Genomic DNA, 17,629 nt, shown 5'->3' on the forward strand with positions numbered 1-17,629 from the left:
ATGTTAATAATTGTAAAAGTTAAAAAAGACAGAAAGTGCACATATGCTTAAAACAATGAAAACATTAAAATGATTTAATTGAATCAAATAGCTTTGCTTTTCTTCTGGCAGTTCTTTATGCTTTGTCTCCAAGCTGAACTGCCCTGTTAGACTCCATGAAATGGTTGCCAAATGTATTCCACTGCTTGTGCTTTAAGTGATACAGCTTTGTTATAGCCATAATGCTTGCTGTCTGGGGGAGGTATGTTATTTCTAAGGACAAACCACTGACCAGGGAGATGGGGAGAAAATTGGGAGAACAAAAAAGATGCATTATGTGATGCTGAGATTTTGTTGTAGGGTGCAGAATAGATTTAAATTTACAAGTCTGTGTACAAATAAAACTCTGTTTAAAAAATTTTTGAGTTCTGTGTCCTTTGAAAGAAATGCCTGTTTTGAAAAGTTTCTCATACTTCCTGACTAGATTGGAGCAGTGTGCAAACTGTCCTGTAAATACATTAAAAACACACCGAAAAGCTGGAGGAACTCAGCTGGTCTTTCAACGTCCATAGGAGACAAAGATATATTGCTGATGATTTGGGTCTGAGCCAGCTGAGTTCCTCCTGCATTTTGGTGCATTTTCACTACAATCACAGTGTCTGCAGACACTGTAGGTCTAAAGATGCCTTACTGCTATCACTTACAGCCCTGTTGGAACCTAGAATATTAGCATAGAAGAATGAGGGGACTTTTGATGGAGGTATTTAAAATTATGAGGCGTACAGACAAGAGTAAATTTAGGTAGTTTTTTTTCCACTGAGAGTAGATGAGATACAAACCAGAAGACATGGGTTAAGGTTAAAAATTTAGGTGGAACATTAGGGGGAACTTCTTCACAAAGAGAGTGGTGGGAGTGTGGAATAAGCTGCCAGCTGAAGTGGTGAATGCAGGCTCATTATTAACACTTAAGAAGAATTTGGACAGGTATGTGGATGGGAGGGGTATGGGGGGCTATGGACTGGGTGCAGGTCAATGGTACTAGACAGAAAATTAGTTTGGCACAGACTAGAAGAGCCAAAGGGCCTGTTTCTGGGCTGTAATGTTCTATGGGCTTGGTCTTCCTATCTAAAGAAAAGTACACTTGCAAAAAGGAATTCCAAAAAAAGGCCACCAGATTGATTTGAAGTGGGGTTCATCAGCTTTGGAGACTGATTCAGCATTTAATGACCCACGATATGGTGGGGTTGAGCTGCCACCTTGAACTGCTCTGACGTGGAATTGTGCGTCTGGACATACACTCTTGAATTTCGGAGAATGAGAAATAATCTCAATGAAACATGATTTTGATGGTCAAATGTTCCGCATGCGCATATCATAATGCTTAGTTAAATATTATTCATTTTACCAGTTAATTAGCATGCTGCTTCCTTGTTCTTTGGGTATAGCTATTCCTCCATGATTTGTAAACAATGCAGCATGTGATGAAAAGACTTTATATATTCAAATGTGCAAACCACTCAAAGTATACATGTATATTTGTTTATATATTGCATTCTTTACTCTCAATCTTGCTAAATTTAACAATATTACAGGAAAAAAATGATCTTGTACTGCCTGTAAGATTATATTGTTTTTACTTTTCAAAAATCAACTTTTATAATATGTCCATTGGTGAAGGGGACAACAGAATGCTTAGAACTTCTCTTCTAGATGACAAGTCTCCTGGAGTCTACAGGGAATACTGCCGTCAGAGAGCAGCAGCATTCATCAGGATCCACACCAACCAGCACATGCTTTGTTCTCGCTGCTGCCGTCAGGAAAAAGGTATAGGTGCCACAAGACTCACACCACCAGATTCAGGAACAGCTGCTACCCCTCCACCATCAGACTCCTCAATGACAAACTAAATCTGAGACTCATTTAAGGACTCTTTTGCACTTTATCGATTTTTTTCTCTGTACTGCAGTCAGTTTGTTTACTTTTTATCTGTTTTTTTTTCTGCACTACCAATATGTAATAATTCTGCATCGCTCACAGAAAAAAGAATCTCCAGGTTGTATGTGATGTCATCTATGTACTCTGACCATGAACCCGGTACAATTTGACTGAGAGTTACGTGTTACAATCGTTGTGTTGTATCGTGAATGGAGAATATTGAGGAACAAAGTGAAAGACCATTCATTGAATTGGATGATATCTGTGCTTTGAAGAAAGTGGAATGCCCCGATTGCAGGATATGGGAAATCTGGGAAAACACGATTGTCCCTGATGATTACATCTGCAAAAGGTGCATCCAACTGCAGCTCCTTACAAACCGAGTTAAAGAATTGGAGCTAGATGAACAAATCATTCGGGAGGCAGAGAGGGTGATAGAAACTATAGGGAGGCAGTCACACCCAAAAGGCAAGAGACAGGTAACTGAGTGACTGTTAGGAGATGGAAGGGAATAGACAGTCAATGCAGAGCACCCCTGTGGCTGTTCCCTTCAATAATAAGTAGACAGTTTTGGATACTGTTGGGGAGGGGGGTAGGGGGAGAGAGGTGATCTACAAGCTGAGGTGGTTGGGTCTCCGGCAAAGAATTTAAAAAATTTTTAGACATACAGCACAGTAATATAATCTGGCCCTTTGGCTCAGAAAGGAAGTGGGGGGGGGGGGGGGAAGAGAAGAGCTATAGTGATTGGGGATTTGTTGCTTAGCTGGATAGGAGGTTCTGCAAATAAGATCAAGACTCCCTACCAGGTGCCTGGGCCAGGGATGACTCAAATTGATTCCCAATATTCTGAAGTAGGGGTGTGAGCAGCCAGATATTATGGTCAATGTTGGTACCAATGACATAGATAGGAGTAAGGATGAGGTCCTGAAGAGGGAAGTTGAAAAGCAGGGCCCCAAGACTTGTAATCTCAGGATTGCTGTCTGTGCCACACACACTAGTGAGGGTATAAATAGGAAGTTGTGGCAGATGAATTCATGGCTGAAGAGTTGTGCAGGGGGCAAAGGCTCAGATTTGTGGATCATTGAGTTCTTTTTTGGAGAAGGAGTGACCTGTTCAAAAAAAGGACAGCTGCACCTAAACTGCAGAGAGACTAAGATCCTGGCAGGCAGGTTTGCTAGAGCTATTGGGGAGAGTTTAAACTAGTTTGGCAGGGGGGTGGGAACCCAAATATGAGGGCAGAGAATAGGGCAGAAGGGGAGGAAGGATGTGTTGTGGGTTTGTGAGGAAGGACAGACAGGAAGGAAGCATAAATATAGTTGGTTGGAGGGTTTGAAATGTGTTTACTTCGATGCAAGGAGTCTCTTAAATGCCCCTATTGTTCCAGCCTTTATGAATAAAGGAGATGAATTTAGAGCATGGATTAGAATGTGGAACTACAATGTTGTGGCAGTTACAGAGACTTGGCTGATGCAAGGTCAGGATTACCATGGCATCAAAGGTTATGCGGAGAAGTTCAGACTGTCATGTTGCAGCTCCAGAAATCTCTGGTAAGAGCACACTTAGAATATTGTGTTTAGTTCTGGTCACCTCATTACAGGAAGGATGTGGAAGCTATGGAGAGGAGATTTACCAGGATGTTGCCTGGATTGGAAATGTCTTATGAGGCAAGGTTAGCAGAGCTGGGGCTTTTCTCTTTGGAATGAAGAAGGATGAGGGGCAACTTAATAGAAGATTATGAGAGGTATAGATAAGGTAGACAGCTTGCATCTCTTTTTCCAGGACAGGATCAGCAAACACCAGAGGACATCTGTACAAAGTGAAGGGAGGATGGTTTAGAGGAGACATCAAGATTATGTATTTTACAGAGTTGTGGGTGCCTGGAATGCATTGCCAGGGGTGGTGGTAGAGGCTGGAACAATAGGGGCATTTAAGAGACTCTTATGAACAATGATGAAAAAAAAATATGAGGTGGTGAGGGTTTAGTTTTTATTTTTGGGTATATACCTGTATAGGTCGGAACAACATTGTGGGCCAAAGGGCCACTACTATTCTTTAATGTTCTATGAGCTAAATAGTCACAAATGTAAGTTGGATGGATAGCTCGTCATTTAGAAAAAAATCTTAAATGATTTTAACTTTTGTTAGTTAATAAAGAAGGACCTTGAAGGAGACTAATGTAGAAATTGCAAGGGCCCTGTCAGAAATATTTAAAATTTCCTTAGCTGAGGGTGAGGTGCCGGAGGATTGGAGGGTAGCTCATGTTGTTCCATTGTTTAAAAAAGACTCCAAAAGTAAACCCAAGAAATTACAGGCCTGATGTCAGTGGTAGTTAAATTATTTGACGGTGTTCTGAGAGATCGGATATACAAGTATTTGGGTAGCCAAGGGCTGATTAAGGATAGCATGGATTTCTGCATGGTAGGTTGTGTTTAACAAATCTTAGAGTTTTTTGAGGCAGTTACCAAGAAAGTAGATGAAGGAAAGGCTGTGAATGTTGTCTTTGTGGAGTTTAGTAAGGCTTTGACAAGGTTAGTTCAGAAGGTCCAGACACTAAGTATCCATGGAGAGGTTGTAACTTGGATTTGAATTTGGCTGAATGGGAGAAGACAAGAGTGTGGTAGTGGATGATTGCTTCTCAGACTGAAGGCCAGTGATTAGTGGTGTGCCTCAGGGATCGGTGCTGGGACCATTGATGTTTGTTGTCTATATCAATGATCTGAATGATAATGTGGTAAATTGGATCAGCAAGTTTGCTGATGACACTAAGATTGGAAGCGTGGAGAGTGAGGAAGGCTTTCAAAGCTTGCAGAGGATCTGGACCAACTGGAAAAATGGGCTAGAAAATGTCAGATGGAATTTAATGCAGATAAGTGTGAATTGGTTGCATTTTGGAAAGACAAACCAAGGTAGGACATGTAAATGGTAGGGCACTGAGGTGTGCGGAAGAACAAAAGGATCTGGGAAAACATACATAATTCCCTGAAAGAGGTGTCACAGGTAGACAGGGTTGTAAAGAAAGCTTTTGGCGTCTTGGCCTTCATAAATCCAAGTACTGGGTATAGGAGTTGGGATGTTATGGTGAGGTTGTATAAGACATTGGAGAGGCCAAATTTGGAGTATTGTGTGCAGTTCTAGTCGCCAAACTACAGGAAGGATATCAATAAAATTGAAAGAGTGCAAAGAAGATTTACTAGGATGTTGCTGGGATTTCAGGGGTTGAGTTACAGGGAAAGATTAACCACGTCAGGACTTTATTTCCTGAAGTATAGAAGAATGAGGGGAGATTTGATAGAGGTTTTAAAAATTATGAGGGGTATAGAAAGAATAAATGTGAGTAGGCTCTTTCCACTTAGGAGAAATAAATATGAGAGGACATGGCTTTAGGGTGAAAGGGAAAAGGTTTAGGGGGAACATATGAGGAACTTCTTCACTCAGAGAGTGGTGGGACTGTGGTACAAGCTGCCATCTAACATGGTAAATGTGGACTCATTCTTAAATATTAAGAATAAATTGGATAGATACATGGATGGGAGAGGTCTGGAGGGTTATGGACTGGGTGCAGGTCAGTGGGACTAGCGGAATAATGTTTTGGCATAGTCTAGAAGGGCCAAATGGCTTGTTTTGTGGTTCTGTAGTGTTCTGTGGTTCTAGAAATCCGTTTTCAAATCAGTGAAAGAAAATGTGAATTTCCAAGGTTAAATGTATCTTTATGATCTTGAAGTCAATTATTCTGATGGAGTAGCAGGAAATATTGTATTTAATTTTAACCAAGTCACCTCCCTTTTCAGAAACATACTTATCTTTTTCATTGTCACAAACAATACTCCAAGATGTTATTGTAAATATTTCAACCACCATAGCCATAGTAGAGGATTGCTTTTCACTTATAATTCTGCCAGACTGTGGTGTTTATCAGGAAATTTCCAAAAACATACAATCACATCTGACAAAGCCATTTGCTCCATTGTGCCTGTGTGAACTCTGATAGAGGTTTCCGATTCATTTCACTCCCCTGTAATTTTTAATCCTTTAATTATTTTTCACTACAACTATTTGCAATAAAATCCCTGGTATCTAATACCTATGGGGATTTTGGTAGATGCCAGATAAGTGTATTTTCTGGATGCTGAGACTTACTCTTACAATGGCTAACTAATACACCTGCATTAAGAATAAACAGCTTAAAAGGCAAAACAGAAAAATACTGTACTGACACTGAATAAGCTTCACTTGCATGAATATATAAACCTTAAAGTATTTTACTTTATTCAGTCACATTCTTTGAAAACATTTAACTGTCACTGCATCTGCAGGTTCCTCTCCCTCTACAGAACTGCCTGAAAGATGAACAATAATACTATAATTAACCCCCCCCCCCCCTCAAGTTTACAGATGAAGCTTCTGACTGGGGCAACTCTTACTAAGCAGAGATAAGGAGACGCTTTAAGAGAGTCACTCGAGAGTGGCAAAGTCTTTTTATTCAAACAACTGCTACGAACAAACCACGACCGCTGACTGAATATTTGCTCCCATCCTCACCAAAGGTTCATGTGTTATTTCAGAGAACATTTATTTTTATAATTTTAAATTTGTGTATTTTTATCTATTATTTTATTCATATTTTTTATTTTCAAATTTTTTGTTGGTTGCTTCAGGCTGCTGGTGACTTGACTTCCAGATACCAGGGGTTTTACTGTACCTAGTTTTTCTATACTTTTGAGAAATTTGCTTTTAAATCAGCCTCCACCATTGTTTCTGGCTGCTTAATTCTTATCGATAGTGTCACCCCTGATGCCTTTTTCAATCACATTATTTCTGATCTCTAGATTATTTCTAGGTACTTTCTTATCTGGGGTCAGAGAAGTATGTTTCACGTTGATCCTGTTCCTAGTCACCATTTACTGCTTGTTATAAAGGTTGGATCTTGGGGTGAGGACAAAATCTGGCTTGGGTGTGATGGCCACCTGTCAACTATGACACTGGATCACATTGACAAGCAGCAGATGGCAAACATAAAGCAGGTGTCTAATTGTAAGATAAGTATTCTCTTATGAAAGCAAATTGAATATTTTTTATAGTAATTTTAATTGCAGAAACGTATTTGGGGAGCACGGATGTATTTGGGGAGCACAGACTCGTGGGCAGGAAGGGCCTGTTTCTATGCGGTATCTCCAAATTTAAAAAAAATAAAAATATAAAAGAAATTGTATCAACTTTTTATTTACAATATCCACAGCAATGAAAATTCTTTTCGATTTCAACATATTTCTGACAGTTAGCTTCAGTGTATACTGGTAAATTACACATTTTTCTTAACTTGGAAATGTATCCTGTTGTAAAACTGTTTTGTTCTTGAGGTATTTCACTTGCACTTTTAACTACATTTTATTCAGGAAAGGTATGGATGGAATCCCCCCAGAAGTCTGGAAGGCTGGCGGCAAAACTCTGCATGCCAAACTGCATGAGTTTTTCAAGCTTTGTTGGGACCAAGGTAAACTGCCTCAGGATCTTCGTGATGCCACCATCATCACCCTGTACAAAAACAAAGGCGAGAAATCAGACTGCTCAAACTACAGGGGAATCACGTTGCTCTCCATTGCAGGCAAAATCTTCGCTAGGATTCTACTAAATAGAATAATACCTAGTGTTGCCGAGAATATTCTCCCAGAATCACAGTGCGGCTTTCGCGCAAACAGAGGAACCACTGACATGGTCTTTGCCCTCAGACAGCTCCAAGAAAAGTGCAGAGAACAAAACAAAGGACTCTACATCACCTTTGTTGACCTCACCAAAGCCTTCGACACCGTGAGCAGGAAAGGGCTTTGGCAAATACTAGAGCGCATCGGATGTCCCCCAAAGTTCCTCAACATGATTATCCAACTGCACGAAAACCAACAAGGTCGGGTCAGATACAGCAATGAGCTCTCTGAACCCTTCTCCATTAACAATGGCGTGAAGCAAGGCTGTGTTCTCGCACCAACCCTCTTTTCAATCTTCTTCAGCATGATGCTGAACCAAGCCATGAAAGACCCCAACAATGAAGACGCTGTTTACATCCGGTACCGCACGGATGGCAGTCTCTTCAATCTGAGGCGCCTGCAAGCTCACACCAAGACACAAGAGAAACTTGTCCGTGAACTACACTTTGCAGATGATGCCGCTTTAGTTGCCCATTCAGAGCCAGCTCTTCAGCGCTTGACGTCCTGCTTTGCGGAAACTGCCAAAATGTTTGGCCTGGAAGTCAGCCTGAAGAAAACTGAGGTCCTCCATCAGCCAGCTCCCCACCATGACTACCAGCCCCCCCACATCTCCATCGGGCACAAAAAACTCAAAACGGTCAACCAGTTTACCTATCTCGGCTGCACCATTTCATCAGATGCAAGGATCGACAATGAGATAGACAACAGACTCGCCAAGGCAAATAGCGCCTTTGGAAGACTACACAAAAGAGTCTGGAAAACAACCAACTGAAAAACCTCACAAAGATAAGCGTATACAGAGCCGTTGTCATACCCACACTCCTGTTCGGCTCCGAATCATGGGTCCTCTACCGGCACCACCTACGGCTCCTAGAACGCTTCCACCAGCGTTGTCTCCGCTCCATCCTCAACATCCATTGGAGCGCTTACACCCCTAACGTCGAAGTACTCGAGATGGCAGAGGTCGACAGCATCGAGTCCACGCTGCTGAAGATCCAGCTGCGCTGGATGGGTCACGTCTCCAGAATGGAGGACCATCGCCTTCCCAAGATCGTATTATATGGCGAGCTCTCCACTGGCCACCGTGACAGAGGTGCACCAAAGAAAAGGTACAAGGACTGCCTAAAGAAATCTCTTGGTGCCTGCCACATTGACCACCGCCAGTGGGCTGATAACGCCTCAAACCGTGCATCTTGGCGCCTCACAGTTTGGCGGGCAGCAACCTCCTTTGAAGAAGACCGCAGAGCCCACCTCACTGACAAAAGGCAAAGGAGGAAAAACCCAACACCCAATCCCAACCAACCAATTTTCCCTTGCAACCGCTGCAATCGTGTCTGCCTGTCCCGCATCGGACTTGTCAGCCACAAACGAGCCTGCAGCTGACGTGGACTTTTTACCCCCTCCATAAATCTTCGTCTGCGAAGCCAAGCCAAAGAAGAAAGAAGAAGATTCAGGAAAGGAATATTTTGGTATTTGTCTGTTTCATTGTTTTCCAGCAATTTTTGCTCCACCTCTCCTGTTGTCACAGAATGGTTCATTGCATTATCCTACCAGCTAATGGTCACACTTCACACAAGTCTCATTTGGACATTTGGCAGTGACATATTCTTGAATTATTCGATGGGGAAGTAAATAACCATGTTTAAAGGTACAATAGAATCATTTCTGCTTCAAGATTACAAATCATAAATGTTATATGTCTCCTTAGGGAGACATTTCTCATTTAATAATTGCATTTTTTGAAAACAAGTAGGTATCACAGAAAGGAAGAATGGAAGATCAGAATATTTTTTTAATTGACAAGCAATTACAGCATGCTGCCGTGCAGAAGGAGTTGGGAGCGCTTGTGCTTGGATCACAAAAGGTTGGTTTGCAGGTACAGCAGGCTGTCAAGAAGGCATATTGGAATTTTGGGCTTCATTGCTAGTGCGAGTGAATATAAAAACAGGGAGGTTCTGCTGCAACCGTACACAGTCCTGGTGAGGCTGCATCTGGAGAATTGTGTGCAGTTCTGGGCTCCTTACTTGAGGAAGATGTACTGGCTTTGGAGGCTGTGCAGAGGAGGGTCCCCAGGTTGATTCCAGAGATGAGGTGGGGGGGGGGGGGTTTAGCCTGTGAGGGGAGATTGAGTTGCATGGGACTGTCCTCACTGGAATTTCGAAGAATGAAAGGGGATCGTATGGAAACATAAAATTATGAAAGGAATAAGTTAAGATAGAAGTAGGTAGGTTTTTACCATTAGTGGGGCAGACCTGAACTAGGGGACAGCCTCAAAATTCAGGGTGGTATATTTAGGATGGAGATATGGAGGAACTGCTTTTTCCAGAGGGTGGTGAATCTTGAATTCGCTGCCTAAGTAAATATATTTAAGACAAGGTTGGAAGGATTTCTACGTAGCAGGGGAATTTAGGGTGAAAAACAGGTAGGAGGAGATGAGCCTCTCATCAGATCAGCCATGATCACACTGAATGGTGGAGCAGGTTCAACAGGCCAGGTGACCGACTCCTGCTCCTATTTCTTATGTTGTAAGTTAATGATTTATAAATCCTGGCTGATAACTGAGAGTAGTGAGGATTCATAGGAAAAATTATTGCATCATGTGAAATTAAGCTATAAAAGACACCCTGCAAACAATTTTCCAAATTCTTTCTCCTACACTATTTTTCTTGCTGATTGAATCTACTTTTCTCGGGAGAACTGAATTTGTGGCACTTGACATGAAGCTGGTTATTGTTAATGCATGGCTTGATGCCAACACATTCATTTCCTCTCTTTCTCTTCCCCGCCATGCTTTGAAGGAAGGTGGGTGGCCCTCTGAAGAGGTTCAGATGCTTTCAAGTTGCACTTTTTAAAATTACTTTTGGGCTCATTCCTTGTCTTTTTGACCATTTTTATCTTCATGCCAAGTGGCCAAGAGACTTATTTGCTGCCACCTCTCACAAGAGCGAACTGTTCCCTTTTGTAGAGGGCAACCAGTCACCATGGGCCAACACTTCAGACAAGTCTTATTCTTTCCTACAAAGTTACATTACTCAACAGGCAGAAATTCTCGCTGCTTTCTTTCCCCCTTTGTTCCCTAGTCATGGACTGCTGAAACAAGATGTAGTGTGGCCTATCACTACCTTGATACAGAACTGAGATCACAGCCAGCACTGTTCTTATCTGTAGAGCTCAAAACCACAAAAGAAGAACAAGTAGAGTCAAAATTTTTGGATATTCTTAATCTTTCAATGTAACTGTTCACTGCTAAAATATTCAATCATGATTTTTACTTTTATATCTTCCAAGAGAAATGCTCAGTGATCACCCTCAGTGATTACTGGTCTTTAGTTTTCCCTGGCTTGCCCTGGAGGACAGTAGAAACCAACTGCATCATTTTGTAAGATCAGGTGGCACTATCCAATTATATAATTAACTAATTTTTAAGTGCTGCTTTCATGATCAATTTTCTCAGGTCAAACAAACATACAGAAGAAGTCTTAAAATCCAGACTACACAAGGATTGGGTCAGACCCAATTTTACACATTCTCGGGCAGTACTTTTAAAATCCAGATTTAAGGAGGAATAAAGAAGAGATGAACAGGTAAATGTGTTCACCAGTGTGCTTCATTGATCAAAAATGAGCAGTTTTAAACAAAAATAAATCAAAAATGACAAAAATGTAATTATTTTTCAGTACAAAAAAATGCTTGAAATTGTGTTTAAAAAATTAACATTGTAAAAGAAGAATACAGTATACAAATTAATTTCTTTGTGATAAGATTACCTGTATTAAGTGTGGTCATTTGTTGCTGCTGAGCATTGGTGGCACTTACGCACACAAAAGCCTGCTAAATGTTAAAAGTTTGAAAGTTTTTGAAAAGTCCGGATTTCTGGCATCTGGATTTTTGGATTTCTACTATGTATTTCAATTCAAGCCATTGCCATTACTTGTTCGGTAACATAATCCCTATAAATAAGGAAGAATTTTCCTGTTTTCTGTGGGCCAGTGTTCCTCCCCGTGCCCTTTCTTCTCTCCTCTCCCATCCTTTTTATTCAAGACACATGCCTGCTTTTTTGCTCAGAACCGAAATGTAGCTTATATATCTTTACCTCCTATGGACTCTGTGAGACCCTGTTGAGTTCCACCAGCATTTCTGTTTCAACTCCAATCACAGCATTTGCAGACAGCCACATTTCACTCTAATAATTTATCAAGTTCTCTAGAACCTAATTTTTGGAGTCTTGGGTGGTAAAGCAGCTAAATGCTTGTGGCTGGGGACAGTTCAGCCACATACAACATGGAGTAAGTGAAAGGACTGCAATATATACAGGCATTAACGGGACTGATATATAATTGATGTTTTTGCCCAACCCCTTCTTCAAGGTATGAGATCTTTGCCTCCTACGGATGCTGCAAGGCCTGCTGGATTCCCTTTTGTGCTTTTACCACAATCTCAGCGTCTGCTGATTTTCGTGTTTCACTCGAAGGAGGAGTTTTCTCGGCACAGGTCGTTTCAGAAACAAGCGAGTTGAAGAATGTGACAACTTTCATTTGAATAAAAATTCCACATATTCCTAATACACAGCTTGTAAATGGATAAATAACAGACAATATGATGATGTTTATATTTTAAGTACCGTAGGTGGATGCATCTCATGTGAGCTGCTTCAACAACAAATAGTGAAAATTATTTTCAATTCCAGAAAGGAAAAAAAAATCACCCAATCACAAAGGTCGTTAGAAATAAAAGCAAAACTGATGAAACGGTAACCATGCTTCTCTCCGCAGGTGCTGCCTGACCTGCTGAGTGTCTCCAGAACTTGCCGGGGTTTTTTTTTTAAATTCCAGATTTCTAGCCTCTGCAGGTTTTTTCTGCTCTTTGGTCACAATGTTCATTGCTGTTGTTGCGGACTGTTGGAAGGAGCGATTGAAGGTGAAGAGCTTGAAGATTGAGTACTGAAAACGATGATTATAATAATGGTAGCAAGGACTATAACACCAATTATCAGTCCTATGACCAGTTTCCACTTCCTATTTTTAAGCTTTTCTTGTTGAGCTACTACTTTTGTAGTCTTCTGGAAAGTTTTACTCTGTGAAAATTAACACATATACCATCAGCCTTCAGTAAAGTCACCAGACTGATTAATAAAACAGCATATTTTAAAATCTGACATTCTAAACTTTTGCTTGTTTAATGCTACAAGCCCCCATTATGGATATTCATAAAATTCAACAGCCTGTGAAAAATACTTGGCCATAAAGAATGGAGTAGGAAGGAGCACCTGATTACCTTGCCCATTGGTACTTTGTCTAATTGGCTTTGGTAGAATTAAGCAAAATGTCATCTCCAAGTCAAAAGGTTGAATTCAAGTTCCCCTCCTGAGACATGAGCAAGTGTAATAGCAAACAATTCAATATGGTATAGAAAGAGTATTACAGAAATGGATCTGCCTCCTTTCGAATCATACATTAAACCAAATCCCTCGACTGGTTGCTTCTGAAATGGCCCAGAAAATCGCACATAACTGGAATATTAAAGCAAATAAAAGCAATGCTGGCAAAACTCAGCAAAGATACAGATATATAACCATAGTTTTGGCCTTGAACCATTTATCAAGGTATGAACAAAATGTCTGCAGGCAACCAAACAAAATGGGAGAGGGAGGAGTACTACACTCCCACGCCAACATTTTTGTCCATGGCCTCATGTACTGTCAAACCAAGGCCACTCGTAAATTGGAGGAGGAACACCTAATTTTCCATCTGGCCACTGTTCAACTGGTTAGTATGAGCATCGACTTTCCCGGTTTCTGCTGGACCACTCCCCATTCTCACTCTCTTCCCCATCCCTCTGTCTTCTCCAGCTCTCCAAGCCCTTCACTTTCCATTCACAGAGCCACCCCCCCTGTTTTCCCTCCCTCCCTTATCCACCTATTACCTCCTGCCTGTGGGTCTGTACTCCACCCCCTGCCCCATCACCCCCTAATCATTTTGTTTGGCTGCCTACCTACATTTTGATCACACCTTGATGAACGGATCAAGCCAGAAATGTTGGTTATGTATCTTTATCTTTGACATACAAAGTTCACTGTTTGTCCTGCTGAGTGTTCTTACTTCAATCATTGTGTCTAAAGACTGTCAGGTTAAAGCAAGAAAATGGTGAAACCAGGTGGAGAATTTAGGTATCATATTTGTACATGGCATAATTGTTCTCTGTCTAGTCAATCTTATAAGGTCTTCCTTACAAACATCTGGGGTCAAGTATCTAAATTTGGAGAGAGGTCAAGCTTAGACAATATGATAGACTCTTCCTGAATGATCCTTGGGTACATTCTGTTCCAATACTAAGACAGGGACTAATACATTATTAGGCATAAGGCAACATCCTTCACAACGTCTTAAATTAGGTGAGATGTGGGCATTCCAACCCATTGTCCTCCCAGAATGAACGAATCAGCTCTTCTCCATGTTGCTGAAACTACCCAGAGTTCAGGATGAGTGACTTCAATGTTCATCGCCAAGCTGGCTAAGTCTTGAAGGGCATAGCTGCCAGACTTGTTCTCCAGCAGGTACTGAGCAAACCAATGTATCCTCAACAATTGAACCTGCGTCAAATGCATCAGTCCTTGACAGCATTGCTAGGAGTATACACCATTCAATATTTGCAGAGACCAAGTCCCCACTTCACATTGAGAATTCAGTCTATCGTGTGGGTTGATCAAACTATTTCAAAGATCATATGGTTCACTAATGTCCTCCTGAGAAAGGAATTCTCCCATCTTTACTAGACATGGCCGATAATGTGACTCCTGACACCCTAGTGCAATTCATACTTAACTGCCTCCTCAGTTCAGTCGTATCAGGCACATCCAGTATTATTCCCATCCCATCAATAAATAGATTTTTTTAATCAATTATTTTGCAAGAAATGAAATTGAACAAATAGACATAGTAGTTATGTAAATGACGATTTAACCATCAAGCAGATAGTCCAACAGAAATACAGAGGGAATTACTTACAACTGCCATCAAGGTTTCAGCCCTTTCATCAAGAACTTCCAGTTTTTCTCCTCGATCCTTTACCTTATCAACATTTACATGCATAATCTCCAAAATCTCTTCTGTTTCTTTCGCGATTTTATTCATTTTGACAGAATTTTCTGTACCCTAAAATAAATCAAATGATAGTAAGAAATACAGAAGAAGCTTGAGAGTTCCATGGCAAGATTATTGAATGTAGATCATTCAATTTCCCTCAAGGAAACTCTAGCTCCCAATACCATGCTACACTGAACTTGAAGGTTCGGCAACCAGGAATTTGAGGCATCCGTGATAGCATGCGCATAAAAGGTAAACGGAATCTATTTTAGAAGGTCTAATAAAAATTGCATGAGCAGAATTGATGGCATTGATTCAATCAAAATTATTCACTATGGTTACATTTTGAGCCTTCCAGCTCTGAATCGATATTTTGTTTGTTTTGAGAAAATCGCTTTTCCAGTTTTGATGAAGGCTTACTGATCTCTTTTTCCCCCCACAGATGTTGTCAGACGTGCTGAGTGTTTCCAGCATACAGAGTTCCAGCATCTGCTGTTTCTTTCATTTCGTTTTTGATCCTGGAACTAGTCTTTAAGAATCACACCCCAGATCCTCAGGATGTTAGTTTAACAGCTCATCCAACTTTGCAACAGAAGTCTCTTACAATTTAGTTTAGCTACACTCTGCTTTCTTTTAAACAGGAAACACTTGGAGAAGGGACTGAATGACAACCTATATTTGGCTCCAACTGCCAACTAAATTGCAGAACTGTGAAATAATTGATGTATTTACAGTGAATATTAGTTGATAAATAACTCTTGGTAAAAAAACTTAGCACTGGCTCAGTTGATTACAGTTTTGTCTCTGAATCTGAAGGTTAAATTCCCACTCTACAGCTGACACTGATGCAGTGCTAAGAGTTGTCTTTCATAAGAACATAAGGAATAGGAGCAGGAGGAGGCCATCTGGCCCATCGAGCCTGCTCTGTCACTCAATGAGATCACGGCCGATCTAATGATGGGCTCATCTCCCTTACTGTGTAAAAATCTATCCAACCTTGTCTTACTGAGGTCGTCTCCACTGCTTCAACGGGCAGCAAATACCACAGATTTGCCACCCTCTGGAAAAAGCAGTTCCTCCTTATCTCTGTCCTAAATCTACTACCCTGAATTTTGAGGCTATATCCCCTAGTTCTGGTCTCCCGACAATGGAAACAACAAAGTATTTGATGGCATGTTGGACCCACTGGCATATAGGACTCCCCACCCCCATTTTTAGTGTGAGATTTCAGGAAAAAATTGTTTTAGTGTATTTACCTTCACTAACCTCGATGGAAACCCTCTAGCCTTGCATGGTCGAGATGCCAAAGTCTCTTCGTACATGAGCAACAACTGCTTCAAACCACTCCCCCCCCCTACAAACACCAATTGATTGACAGGCACACTGGGACCCACTGGCGCGCAAGGGAGAGAAGCCAGGGTAATGGGCAGGGGCACTGTCATGGGGTGCAAACAATAGATCAATTGTTTTGAGGAGAGCATTGGGCCTCAGTGATCAGGCTCCATGCTGAGGCTTTGACATGCACAACTCCCTGAACAGATTGAATGAGGCGCTGGGGTGGTGAGCAAGCAACCTGTTAAGATGAGCTTGACAGGCCACTTACTCACTGCCACCTGCCCTCACGCCTCATTCAATTTGCTTGGGGGCCATGCTCATTGAACAAAGCCTGATGATCATCGAGGCCCAGCGCTCCCCTCAAAGCACTATGGGAGAGAGCAAGCGGGAGGGAGGGAATGATTAAGGGAGCGAACGGGTGAGCTGGATCAAGCAAGCGGGCCTTCTCACTGGGGGAAGTGAGTGGCAGGGACTCCAGAAAGCAAGGGAAGGTGGTCCGCAAAGCTGCAGGCTTTCCTGAACAGCTGCAGCTCCCCTGCAGGCTTCTTGAAGCCGAGTGAGTATCTTGAGTGCTTTCCTCCTCTCGCCATCTCGTGGAGGAAAGCCTCCACTATGTTTGTATTTCCGTGCCCAAAATTGCGGCATCAAAATGTCACCTTCGCATATAGGACCCATGGTGGGTTTTGAGGCTACTATTTTTTTCAGGGAGAAAAAGGGGGGAGACCTTTATGCCATCAATCACTACCTCCATCTTATCCATGACTTTCATAATTTTATGTTTATACAAGATCCCTTTTCATTCTTCTAAATTCCAGTGAGTACCGTCCCCAACAACTCAATCTCTCCTCATAGGCTAACACCCCCTATCCCTGGAATCAACCTGGTGAATCTCTTCTGCATCGCCTCCAAAGCCAGTATGTCCTTCCTTAAGTAAGGAGACAGAACTGCACACAGTATTCCAGATGCAGCCTCATCAGTACCTTGTACCAGTTGCAGCATAACTTCCCGCTCTTCAATTCCATCCCTTTGGCAATGAAGGCCAACATACCATTTGCCTTCTTGATAGCCTGCAACACCCGCAAAACCAACCTTTTGCGATCCATATACAAGCACTCTCAAGTCCTTCTGCACGGCAACATGCTGCAATCACTTGCCATTTAAATAACATTTCAAATTAGATGAAATGTTAATCTGAATTTTTTCAAAAATAGATTTAATTCACAATAAATTATTTACAAGTAAAGCAAACTGTTCAGTCTTTTTAGACCCATTAAGTTAATCATATCTCTATTCCTGTCAATGTACCTTCTTACATTTGGTCTCTAAATACACCATTACCACTGCCATGGGACCATGTCACTTCTACTGTTTGAGGGATCTCCCCTAAATGCCTAGGGGCCGTGCCCTCATGTTGACTGCACCAAGCCTCAGTGTGTTCCTCAGCATGCACTCTTGCAGCCTGGAATGTGCCAGTCAGCAGCATTTCCTCACTGACATCTCCATGTTCTGAAAGACAAACCGGTTTTGGGCAAGTTTGAAAATACATATTAAAGCTTTGTTGTAGCCATGTCAGTTTGGTACAAAGCAGTATTCTACTTT

The sequence above is a fragment of the Narcine bancroftii genome, chromosome 2, assembly GCF_036971445.1.
Source record: "Narcine bancroftii isolate sNarBan1 chromosome 2, sNarBan1.hap1, whole genome shotgun sequence".
In the NCBI taxonomy this organism is placed as follows: Eukaryota; Metazoa; Chordata; class Chondrichthyes; order Torpediniformes; family Narcinidae; genus Narcine; species Narcine bancroftii.